Raw genomic sequence first — 16,297 nt, forward strand, 5'->3', positions numbered from 1 at the left:
CATACCACACCATACCACACCACACCATATCATACCACACCATATCACACCACACCATACCACACCATATCACACCACATCATACCACACCATACCACACCATACCACACCATATCATACCACACCACACCATATCATACCACAACATATCACACCACACCATACTACACCATACCACACCACACCATACCACACCATATCATACCACACCATACCACACCACACCATATCATACCACACCATATCACACCATACCACACCATACCATATCATACCACATCACACCACACCATACCACACCATATCATACCACACCATATCACACCACACCATACCACACCATACCACACCATATCACACCATACCACACCATATCACACCACACCATACCACATCATATCACACCACACCACATCATACCACACCATATCACACCATACCACACCATATCACACCATATCACACCACACAATACCACACCATACCACACCACATCATACCACACCATATCACACCACACCATACCACACCACATCATACCACACCATATGACACCATACCACACCACACCATACCACACCATATCACACCACACCATACCACACCATATCATACCACACCATACCATACCACACACCATACCACACCACATCATACCACACCATAGCATACCACACCATACCACATCATATCTTATTATACCACACGATATCATACCACACCATACCACACTATATCACACCACACCATACCACACCACACCATACCACACCATACCACACCATATCATACCATACCATACCACACCACACCATACCACACCATATCATACCACACCATATCACACCACACCATACCACACCATAGCACACCACACCATACCATACCACACCACACCACACCATACCACACCATATCATACCACACCATATCACACCACACTATAGCACACCATATCATACCACACCATATCACACCACACCATACCACACCATACCACACCACACCATATCACACCACACCATACCATACCACACCATATCACACCACATCATACCACACCATGCCCCTATATACAAGAATATAACTACTATAATACTGCCCCCTATATACAAGAATATAACTACTATAATACGGACCCTATATACAAGAATATAACTACTATAATACTGCCCCCTATATACAAGAATATAACTACTATAATACTGCCCCTATATACAAGAATATAACTACTATAATACTGCCCCCTATGTACAAGAATATAACTACTATAATACTGCTCCTATATACACAAATATAACTACTATAATACTGCCCCCTATGTACAAGACTATAACCACTATAATACTGCCCGTTATATACAAGAATATAACTACTATAATACTGCCCCCTATATACAAGAATATAACTACTATAATACTGCCCCTATGTACAAGAATATAACTACTATAATACTGCCCCTATATACAAGAATATAACTACTATAATACTGCCCCTATATACAAGAATATAACTACTATAATACTGCCCCCTATATACAAGAATATAACTACTATAAGACTGCCCCCTATATACAAGAATATAACTACTATAATACTGCCTCCTATATACAAGAATATAACTACTATAATATTGCTTCTATATACAAGAATATAACTACTATAATACTGCTCCTATATACAAGAATATAACTACTATAATACTGCTCCTATATACAAGAATATAAATACTATAATACTGCCCCCTATATACAAGAATATAACTACTATAATACTGCCCCTATATACAAGAATATAACTACTATAATACTGCCCCTATATACAAGAATATTACTAATATAATACTGCCCTTATGTACAAGACTATAACTACTATAATACTGCTCCTATATACAAGAATATAACTACTATAATACTGATCCTATATACAAGAATATAACTAATATAATACTGCCTCCTATATACAAGAATATAACTACTATAATACTGCTCCCCATATACAAGAATATAACCACTATAATACTGCTCATATATATAACAATATAACTACTATAATACTGCCCCCCTATATACAAGAATATAACTACTATAATACTGCTCCTATGTACAAGAATATAACTACTATAATACTGCTTCCTATATACAAGAAAATAACTACTATAATACTGCCCCTATATACAAGAATATAACTACTATAATACTGCCTCCTATATACAAGAATATAAGTACTATAATACTGCCCCTATATACAAGAATATTACTAATATAATACTGCCCTTATGTACAGGACTATAACTACTATAATACTGCTCCTATATACAAGAATATAACTACTATAATACTGCTCCTATATACAAGAATATAACTACTATAATACTGCTCCCCATATACAAAAATATAACTACTATAATACTGCTCCTATATATAACAATATAACTACTATAATACTGCCCCCCTATATACAAGAATATAACTACTATAATACTGCTCCTATGTACAAGAATATAACTACTATAATACTGCCCCTATATTCAAAAATATAACTACTATAATACAACCCCTATATACAAGAATATAACTACTATAATACTGCCCATATATACAAGAATATAACTACTATAATACTGCCCCCTATATACAGGAATATAACTGCTATAATACTGCTCCTATATACAAGAATATAACTACTATAATACTGCCCCTATATACAAGAATATGACTGCTATAATACTGCCCCTATATACAAGAATATAACTACTATAATACTGCCCCTATATACAAGAATATAACTATTATAATACTGTCCCTATATACAAGAATATAACTACTATAATACTGCTCCTATATACAAGAATATAACTACTATAATACTGCTCCTATATGCAAGAATATAACTACTAAAATACTGCCCCCTATATACAAGAATATAACTACTATAATACTGCCCCTATATACAAGAATATAACTACTATAATACTGCCCCTATATACAAGAATATAATTACTATAATACTGGCCCTATATACAAGAATACAACTACTAACATACTGCCCCTAATGTACAAGAATATAACTACTATAATACTGCTCCCATATACAAGAATATAACTACTATAATACTGCCCCCTATACAAGAATATAACTACTATAATACTGCCCCCTATATACAGGAATATAACGGCTATAATACTGCTCTTATATACAAGAATATAACTACTATAATACTGCCCCTATATACAAGAATATAACTACTATAATACTGCCCCCTATATACAAGAATATAACTACTATAATACTGCCCATATATACAAGAATATAACTACTATAATACTGCCCCCTATATAAAAGCATATATCTACTATAATACTGCTCCTATATACAAGACTATAACTACTATAATACTGCCCCCTATATACAGGAATATAACTGCTATAATACTGCTCCTATATACAAGAATATAACTACTATAATACTACCCCTATATACAAGAATATAACTACTATAATACTGCCCCCTATATACAAGAATATAACTACTATAATACTGCCCATATATACAAGAATATAACTACTATAATACTGCCCCCTATATACAAGCATATATCTACTATAATACTGCTCCTATATACAAGACTATAACTACTATAATACTGCCCCTACATACAAGAATATAACTGTTATAATACTGCCCCCAATATACAAGAATATAACTACTGTAATACTGCCCTATATACAAGAATATAACTACTATAATACTGCCCCTATATACAAGAATATAACTACTATAATACTGTCCCCTATATACAAGAATATAACTACTATAATACTGACCCTATATACAAGAATATAACTACTATAATACTGCCCGCTATATACAAGAATATAACTACTATAATACTGCCCCTATTTACAAGAATATAACTACTATAATACTGCGCCCTATATACAAGAATATAACGACTGTAATACTGCCTCCTATATACAAGAATATAACTACTATAATACTGCTCCTATATACAAGAATATAACTACTATAATACTGCCTCCTATTTACAAGAATATACCTACTATAATACTGCTCCTATATACAAGAATATAACTATTATAATCGTGCTCATATATACAAGAATATAACTACTATAATACTGCTCCTATATACAAGAATATAACTACTATAATACTGCCCCTATATACAAGAATATAACTACTATAATACTGCCCCTATATACAAGAATATAACTACTATACTATTGCTCCTATATACAAGAATATAACTACTATAATACTGCTCCTATATACAAGAATATAACTACTATAATACTGCTCCTATTTACAAGAATATAACTACTATAATACTGCCCCCTATATACAAGAATATAACTACTATAATACTGCCCCCTATATACAAGAATATAACTACTATAATAATGCCCCTATATACAAGAATATAACTACTATAATACTGCCCCCTATATACAAGAATATAACTACTATAATACTGCCCCCTATATACAAGAATATAACTACTATAATACTGCCCCTATATACAAGAATATAACTACTATAATACTGCCCCTATGTACAAGAATATAACTACTATAATACTGCTCCTATATACAAGAATATAACTACTATAATACTGCTCCTATATACAAGAATATAACTACTGTAATACTGCCCCCTATATACAAGAATATAACTGCTATAATACTGCCCCCTATATACAAGAATATAACTACTATAATACTGCCCCTATATACAAGAATATAACTACTGTAATACTGCTCCCTGTATACAAGAATATAACTACTATAATACTGCCCCTATATACAAGAATATAACTACTATAATACTGCTCCCTATATACAAGAATATAACTATTATAATACTGCCCCCTATATACAAGAATATAACTGCTATAATACTGCCCCTATATACAAGAATATAACTACTATAATACTGCTCCTATATACAAGAATATAACTACTATAATACTGCTCCTATATGCAAGAATATAACTACTATAATACTGCCCCCTATATACAAGAATATAACTACTATAATACTGCCCCTATATACAAGAATATAACTACTATAATACTGCCCCTATATACAAGAATATAATTACTATAATACTGGCCCTATATACAAGAATACAACTACTAACATACTGCCCCTAATGTACAAGAATACATATCACACCATACCACACCACACCATACCACACCATATCACACCACACCATACCACACCATATCATACCACACCATACCATACCACACACCATACCACACCACATCATACCACACCATAGCATACCACACCATACCACATCATATCTTATTATACCACACGATATCATACCACACCATACCACACTATATCACACCACACCATACCACACCACACCATACCACACCATACCACACCATATCATACCATACCACACCACACCATACCACACCATATCATACCACACCATATCACACCACACCATACCACACCATAGCACACCACACCATACCATACCACACCACACCACACCATACCACACCATATCATACCACACCATATCACACCACACTATAGCACACCATATCATACCACACCATATCACACCACACCATACCACACCATACCACACCACACCATATCACACCACACCATACCATACCACACCATATCACACCACATCATACCACACCATGCCCCTATATACAAGAATATAACTACTATAATACTGCCCCCTATATACAAGAATATAACTACTATAATACGGACCCTATATACAAGAATATAACTACTATAATACTGCCCCCTATATACAAGAATATAACTACTATAATACTGCCCCCTATGTACAAGAATATAACTACTATAATACTGCTCCTATATACACAAATATAACTACTATAATACTGCCCCCTATGTACAAGACTATAACCACTATAATACTGCCCGTTATATACAAGAATATAACTACTATAATACTGCCCCCTATATACAAGAATATAACTACTATAATACTGCCCCTATGTACAAGAATATAACTACTATAATACTGCCCCCTATATACAAGAATATAACTACTATAATACTGCCCCTATATACAAGAATATAACTACTATAATACTGCCCCCTATATACAAGAATATAACTACTATAAGACTGCCCCCTATATACAAGAATATAACTACTATAATACTGCCTCCTATATACAAGAATATAACTACTATAATATTGCTTCTATATACAAGAATATAACTACTATAATACTGCTCCTATATACAAGAATATAACTACTATAATACTGCTCCTATATACAAGAATATAAATACTATAATACTGCCCCCTATATACAAGAATATAACTACTATAATACTGCCCCTATATACAAGAATATAACTACTATAATACTGCCCCTATATACAAGAATATTACTAATATAATACTGCCCTTATGTACAAGACTATAACTACTATAATACTGCTCCTATATACAAGAATATAACTACTATAATACTGATCCTATATACAAGAATATAACTAATATAATACTGCCTCCTATATACAAGAATATAACTACTATAATACTGCTCCCCATATACAAGAATATAACCACTATAATACTGCTCATATATATAACAATATAACTACTATAATACTGCCCCCCTATATACAAGAATATAACTACTATAATACTGCTCCTATGTACAAGAATATAACTACTATAATACTGCTTCCTATATACAAGAAAATAACTACTATAATACTGCCCCTATATACAAGAATATAACTACTATAATACTGCCTCCTATATACAAGAATATAAGTACTATAATACTGCCCCTATATACAAGAATATTACTAATATAATACTGCCCTTATGTACAGGACTATAACTACTATAATACTGCTCCTATATACAAGAATATAACTACTATAATACTGCTCCTATATACAAGAATATAACTACTATAATACTGCTCCCCATATACAAAAATATAACTACTATAATACTGCTCCTATATATAACAATATAACTACTATAATACTGCCCCCCTATATACAAGAATATAACTACTATAATACTGCTCCTATGTACAAGAATATAACTACTATAATACTGCCCCTATATTCAAAAATATAACTACTATAATACAACCCCTATATACAAGAATATAACTACTATAATACTGCCCATATATACAAGAATATAACTACTATAATACTGCCCCCTATATACAGGAATATAACTGCTATAATACTGCTCCTATATACAAGAATATAACTACTATAATACTGCCCCTATATACAAGAATATAACTGCTATAATACTGCCCCTATATACAAGAATATAACTACTATAATACTGCCCCTATATACAAGAATATAACTATTATAATACTGTCCCTATATACAAGAATATAACTACTATAATACTGCTCCTATATACAAGAATATAACTACTATAATACTGCTCCTATATGCAAGAATATAACTACTAAAATACTGCCCCCTATATACAAGAATATAACTACTATAATACTGCCCCTATATACAAGAATATAACTACTATAATACTGCCCCTATATACAAGAATATAATTACTATAATACTGGCCCTATATACAAGAATACAACTACTAACATACTGCCCCTAATGTACAAGAATATAACTACTATAATACTGCTCCCATATACAAGAATATAACTACTATAATACTGCCCCCTATACAAGAATATAACTACTATAATACTGCCCCCTATATACAGGAATATAACGGCTATAATACTGCTCTTATATACAAGAATATAACTACTATAATACTGCCCCTATATACAAGAATATAACTACTATAATACTGCCCCCTATATACAAGAATATAACTACTATAATACTGCCCATATATACAAGAATATAACTACTATAATACTGCCCCCTATATAAAAGCATATATCTACTATAATACTGCTCCTATATACAAGACTATAACTACTATAATACTGCCCCCTATATACAGGAATATAACTGCTATAATACTGCTCCTATATACAAGAATATAACTACTATAATACTACCCCTATATACAAGAATATAACTACTATAATACTGCCCCCTATATACAAGAATATAACTACTATAATACTGCCCATATATACAAGAATATAACTACTATAATACTGCCCCCTATATACAAGCATATATCTACTATAATACTGCTCCTATATACAAGACTATAACTACTATAATACTGCCCCTACATACAAGAATATAACTGTTATAATACTGCCCCCAATATACAAGAATATAACTACTGTAATACTGCCCTATATACAAGAATATAACTACTATAATACTGCCCCTATATACAAGAATATAACTACTATAATACTGTCCCCTATATACAAGAATATAACTACTATAATACTGACCCTATATACAAGAATATAACTACTATAATACTGCCCGCTATATACAAGAATATAACTACTATAATACTGCCCCTATTTACAAGAATATAACTACTATAATACTGCGCCCTATATACAAGAATATAACGACTGTAATACTGCCTCCTATATACAAGAATATAACTACTATAATACTGCTCCTATATACAAGAATATAACTACTATAATACTGCCTCCTATTTACAAGAATATACCTACTATAATACTGCTCCTATATACAAGAATATAACTATTATAATCGTGCTCATATATACAAGAATATAACTACTATAATACTGCTCCTATATACAAGAATATAACTACTATAATACTGCCCCTATATACAAGAATATAACTACTATAATACTGCCCCTATATACAAGAATATAACTACTATACTATTGCTCCTATATACAAGAATATAACTACTATAATACTGCTCCTATATACAAGAATATAACTACTATAATACTGCTCCTATTTACAAGAATATAACTACTATAATACTGCCCCCTATATACAAGAATATAACTACTATAATACTGCCCCCTATATACAAGAATATAACTACTATAATAATGCCCCTATATACAAGAATATAACTACTATAATACTGCCCCCTATATACAAGAATATAACTACTATAATACTGCCCCCTATATACAAGAATATAACTACTATAATACTGCCCCTATATACAAGAATATAACTACTATAATACTGCCCCTATGTACAAGAATATAACTACTATAATACTGCTCCTATATACAAGAATATAACTACTATAATACTGCTCCTATATACAAGAATATAACTACTGTAATACTGCCCCCTATATACAAGAATATAACTGCTATAATACTGCCCCCTATATACAAGAATATAACTACTATAATACTGCCCCTATATACAAGAATATAACTACTGTAATACTGCTCCCTGTATACAAGAATATAACTACTATAATACTGCCCCTATATACAAGAATATAACTACTATAATACTGCTCCCTATATACAAGAATATAACTATTATAATACTGCCCCCTATATACAAGAATATAACTGCTATAATACTGCCCCTATATACAAGAATATAACTACTATAATACTGCTCCTATATACAAGAATATAACTACTATAATACTGCTCCTATATGCAAGAATATAACTACTATAATACTGCCCCCTATATACAAGAATATAACTACTATAATACTGCCCCTATATACAAGAATATAACTACTATAATACTGCCCCTATATACAAGAATATAATTACTATAATACTGGCCCTATATACAAGAATACAACTACTAACATACTGCCCCTAATGTACAAGAATATAACTACTATAATACTGCTCCCATATACAAGAATATAACTACTATAATACTGCCCCCTATACAAGAATATAACTACTATAATACTGCCCCCTATATACAGGAATATAACTGCTATAATACTGCTCCTATATACAAGAATATAACTACTATAATACTGCCCCTATATACAAGAATATAACTACTATAATACTGCCCCCTATATACAAGAATATAACTACTATAATACTGCCCCCTATATACAAGCATATATCTACTATAATACTGCTCCTATATACAAGACTATAACTACTATAATACTGCCCCTACATACAAGAATATAACTGTTATAATACTGCCCCTATATACAAGAATATAACTACTGTAATACTGCTTCTATATACAAGAATATAACTACTATAATACTGCTCCTATATACAAAAATATAACTACTATAATACTGCCCCTATATACAAGAATATAACTACTATAATACTGTCCCCTATATACAAGAATATATCTACTATAATACTGACCCTATATACAAGAATATAACTACTATAATACTGCCCCCTATATACAAGAATATAACTACTATAATACTGCCCCTATTTACAAGAATATAACTACTATAATACTGCCCCCTATATACAAGAATATAACGACTGTAATACTGCCTCCTATATACAAGAATATAACTACTATAATACTGCTCCTATATACAAGAATATAACTACTATAATACTGCCCCCTATGTACAAGAATATAACTACTATAATACTGCTCCCATATACAAGAATATAACTACTATAATACTGCCCCTATATACAAGTATATAACTACTATAATACTGCTCCTATATACAAGAATATAACTATTATAATCGTGCTCCTATATACAAGAATATAACTACTATAATACTGCTTCCTATATACAAGAATATAACTACTATAATACTGCTCCTATATACAAGAATATAACTATTATAATCGTGCTCCTATATACAAGAATATAACTACTATAATACTGCTCCTATATACAAGAATATAACTACTATAATACTGCCCCTATATACAAGAATATAACTACTATAATACTGCCCCTATATACAAGAATATAACTACTATACTATTGCTCCTATATACAAGAATATAACTACTATAATACTGCCCGCATATATACAAGAATATAACTACTATAATACTGCCCCCTATATACAAGAATATAACTACTATAATACTGCCCCTATATACAAGAATATAACTACTATAATACTGCTCCTATTTACAAGAATATAACTACTATAATACTGCCCGCATATATACAAGAATATAACTACTATAATACTGCCCCTATATACAAGAATATAACTACTATAATACTGCTCCCTATGTACAAGAATATAACTACTATAATACTGCCCCCTATATACAAGAATATAAGTACTATAATACTGCCCCTATGTACAAGAATATAACTACTATAATACTGCTCCTATATACAAGAATATAACTACTATAATACTGCCAGCATATATACAAGAATATAACTACTATAATACTGCCCCTATATACAAGAATATAACTACTATAACACTGCTCCCTATGTACAAGAATATAACTACTATAACACTGCCCCCTATATACAAGAATATAAGTACTATAATACTGCCCCTATGTACAAGAATATAACTACTATAATACTGCCTCCTATGTACAAGAATATAACTACTATAATACTGCCCCCTATATACAAGAATATAACTACAATAATACTGCCCCCCTTATATACAAGAATATAACTACTATAATACTGCTCCCTATATACAAGAATATAACTACTATAATTCTGCCCCTATATACAAGAGTATAACTACAATAATACTGCCCCATATATACAAGAATATAACTACTATAATACTGCCCCCTATTTACAAGAATATAACTACTATAATACTGCCCCCTATATACAAGAATATAAGTACTATAATACTGCCCCTATGTACAAGAATATAACTACTATAATACTGCTCCTATATACAAGAATATAACTACTATAATACTGCCTCCTATGTACAAGAATATAACTACTATAAGGCTGGGTTCACACGTGGCGGAATTTCACTTAAATTCCGCTGCGGACACTCCGCAGCGTTAATCCGCAGCGGAGCCGTTTCTGCATTGACTTCCACTTCTATTTAGAAGTGTTAGTTTAGACGATGCGTAACATTCCGCTGCGGAGCATAGGCTGCGGAGCGGAATTTGGTGTCCGCAGCATGCTCTGTCTGTTGCGGAGCAGTGGTGGACTCATGGCGGAATTTCTCCATTGACTTCAATGGAGATTCTAAGTTCCGCAATGAAGTCCGCAGCTGTCATGCACATGTTATGTGTGCTGCGGATGCGTCTTGCTTTTTTGCCATGACATTTCTTCATTCTGGCTGGACCTATGTATTTCTAGGTCTACAGCCAGACTGAGGAAGTCAATGGGGCTCCCGTAATGACGGGAGCGTTGCTAGGAGACGTCTGTAAATAGTCACTGTCCAGGGTGCTGAAAGAGTTAGGGCATGACCACACATGGCGGAATTCCTCCGCAACTGTCCGCATCAATGCCGCACAGAATCTGCGTTGCAGATTCTGCAGCGGATCTGCACAAAATGTGCAGAAAATTGATGCGGACTGGCCGTTGCGGACTGCAGGAAAAGTGCTTCTCTTCTCCCTATTCAGTGCAGGATAGAGAGAAGGGACAGCACTTTCCCTAGTGAAAGTCAAAGAAATTCATACTTACCGCCCGTTGTCTTGGTGACGCGTCCCTCTTTCGGCATCCGGCCCGACCTCCCTGGATGACGCTCCAGTCCATGTGACCGCTGCAGCCTGTGCTTGGCCTGTGATTGGCTGCAGCCGTCACTTACACTGAAACGTCATCCTGGGAGGCCGGACTGGAGACAGACGCAGGGAGTTCTCGGTAAGTATGAACTTATATTTTTTTTTACAGATACATGTATATTGAGATCGGTAGTCACTGTCCCGGGTGCAGAAACAGTTACTGCCGATCGCATAACTCTTTCAGCACCCTGGACAGTGACTATTTACAGACGTCTCCTAGCAACGCTCCCGTCATTACGGGAGCCCCATTGACTTCCTCAGTCTGGCTGTAGACCTAGAAATACATAGGTCCAGCCAGAATGAAGAAATGTCATGGTAGTAAAAACAATACGCTCCGCAGCACACATAAGATCTGCGGACTTCATTGCGGAATTTTGACTCTCCATTGAAGTCAATGGAGAAATTCCGCCATGAGTCCGCAACCAGTCCGCCACTGCTCCGCAACAGACAGAGCATGCTGCGGACACCAAATTCCGCTCCGCAGCCTATGCTCCGCAGCGGAATTGTACGCATCGTGTAAACGAACACTGCTAAATTAAAGTGAAAGTCAATGGAGAAACGGCTCCGCTGCGGATTAACGCTGCGGAGTGTCCGCAGCGGAATTTAAGTGAAATTCCGCTATGTGTGAACCCGCCCTTAAGCGATCGGCAGTAACTGTTTCTGCACCCGGGACAGTGACTACCGATCCCAATATACAGCAACCTGTAAAAAAATATAAGTTCATACTTACCGAGAACTCCCTGCTTCTGTCTCCAGTCCGGCCTCCCAGGATGACGTTTCAGGCTAAGTGACGGCTGCAGCCAATCACAGGCCAAGCACAGGCTGCAGCGGTCACATGGACTGGCGCGTCATCCAGGGAGGTAGGGCTGGATGCCGAAAGAGTGACGCGTCACCAAGACAACGGCCGGTAAGTATGAAATTCGTTTACTTTCACTAGGGAAAGTGCTGTCCCTTCTCTCTATCCTGCACTGATAGGGAGAAGGGAAGCACTTTTCCCGCAGTCCGCAGCAGCTAGTCCGCATCAATTTACTGCACATTTTGTGCAGATCCGCAGCAGAATCTGCAACGCAGATTCTGTGCGGCATTGATGCGGACAGTTGCGGAGGAAATCCGCCACGTGTGGTCATGCCCTAATACTTCCCCCTATATACAAGAATATAACTACTATAATACTGCCCCTATATACAAGAATATAACTAATATAATACTGCCCCTATATACAAGAATATAACTACTATAATACTGCCCCTATATACAAGAATATAACTACTATAATACTACTCCTATATACAAGAATATAACTACTATAATACTGCCACTATATACAAGAATATAACTACTATAATACTGCCCCCTATATACAAGAATATAACTACTATAATACTGCCCCCTATATACAAGAATATAACTACTATAATACTGCCCATATATACAAGAATATAACTACTATAATACTACTCCTATATACAAGAATATAACTACTATAATACTGCCACTATATACAAGAATATAACTACTATAATACTGCCCCCTATATACAAGAATATAACTACTATAATACTGCCCCCTATATACAAGAATATAACTACTATAATACTGCCCCTATATACAAGAATATAACTACTATAATACTGCCCCCTATATACAAGAATATAACTACTATAATACTGCCCCATATATACAAGACTATAACTACTATAATACTGCCTCCTATATACAAGAATATAACTACTATAATACTGCCCCATATATACAAGAATATAACTACTATAATACTGCCCCTATATACAAGAATATAACTACTATAATACTGCCCCTATGTACAAGAATATAACTACTATAATACTGCTCCTATATACAAGAATATAACTACTATAATACTGCTCCTATATACAAGAATATAACTACTGTAATACTGCCCCCTATATACAAGAATATAACTACTATAATACTGCCCCTATATACAAGAATATAACTACTATAATACTGCCCCTATATACAAGAATATAACTACTATAATACTGCCCCTATATATAAGAAAATAACTACTATAATACTGCTCCCTATATACAAGAATATTACTACTGTAATACTGCCCCCTATATACAAGAATATAACTGCTATAATACTGCCCCCTATATACAAGAATATAACTACTATAATACTGCCCCTATATACAAGAATATAACTACTGTAATACTGCTCCCTGTATACAAGAATATAACTACTATAATACTGCCCCTTTAGGGCATGACCACACGTGGCGGATTTCCTCCGCAACTGTCCGCATCAATGCCGCACAGAATCTGCGTTGCAGATTCTGCTGCGGATCTGCACAAAATGTGCAGTAAATTGATGCGGACTAGCTGCTGCGGACTGCGGGAAAAGTGCTTCCCTTCTCCCTATTCAGTGCAGGATAGAGAGAAGGGACAGCACTTTCCCTAGTGAAAGTAAACGAATTTCATACTTACCGGCCGTTGTCTTGGTGACGCGTCCCTCTTTCGGCATCCAGCCCGACCTCCCTGGATGACGCGGCAGTCCATGTGACCGCTGCAGCCTGTTATTGGCCTGTGATTGGCTGCAGCCGTCACTTAGACTGAAACGTCATCCTGGGAAGCCGGACTGGAGACAGAAGCAGGGAGTTCTCGGTAAGTATGAACTTATATTTTTTTTTACAGATACATGTATATTGAGATCGGTAGTCACTGTCCCGGGTGCAGAAACAGTTACTGCCGATCGCATAACTCTTTCAGCACCCTGGACAGTGACTATTTACAGACGTCTCCTAGCAACGCTCCCGTCATTACGGGAGCCCCATTGACTTCCTCAGTCTGGCTGTAGACCTAGAAATACATAGGTCCAGCCAGAATGAAGAAATGTCATGGTAGTAAAAACAATACCCTCCGCAGCACACATAAGATCTGCGGACTTCATTGCGGAATTTTGACTCTCCATTGAAGTCAATGGAGAAATTCCGCCATGAGTCCGCAACCAGTCCGCCACTGCTCCGCAACAGACAGAGCATGCTGCGGACACCAAATTCCGCTCCGCAGCCTATGCTCCGCAGCGGAATTGTACGCATCGTGTAAACGAACACTGCTAAATTAAAGTGAAAGTCAATGGAGAAACGGCTCCGCTGCGGATTAACGCTGCGGAGTGTCCGCAGCGGAATTTAAGTGAAATTCCGCTATGTGTGAACCCGCCCTTAAGCGATCGGCAGTAACTGTTTCTGCACCCGGGACAGTGACTACCGATCCCAATATACAGCAACCTGTAAAAAAATATAAGTTCATACTTACCGAGAACTCCCTGCTTCTGTCTCCAGTCCGGCCTCCCAGGATGACGTTTCAGTCTAAGTGACGGCTGCAGCCAATCACAGGCCAAGCACAGGCTGCAGCGGTCACATGGACTGGCGCGTCATCCAGGGAGGTAGGGCTGGATGCCGAAAGAGTGACGCGTCACCAAGACAACGGCCGGTAAGTATGAAATTCGTTTACTTTCACTAGGGAAAGTGCTGTCCCTTCTCTCTATCCTGCACTGATAGGGAGAAGGGAAGCACTTTTCCCGCAGTCCGCAGCAGCTAGTCCGCATCAATTTACTGCACATTTTGTGCAGATCCGCAGCAGAATCTGCAACGCAGATTCTGTGC

The sequence above is a fragment of the Rhinoderma darwinii genome, chromosome 2 (assembly GCF_050947455.1).
Source record: "Rhinoderma darwinii isolate aRhiDar2 chromosome 2, aRhiDar2.hap1, whole genome shotgun sequence".
Classification (NCBI taxonomy): domain Eukaryota; kingdom Metazoa; phylum Chordata; class Amphibia; order Anura; family Rhinodermatidae; genus Rhinoderma; species Rhinoderma darwinii.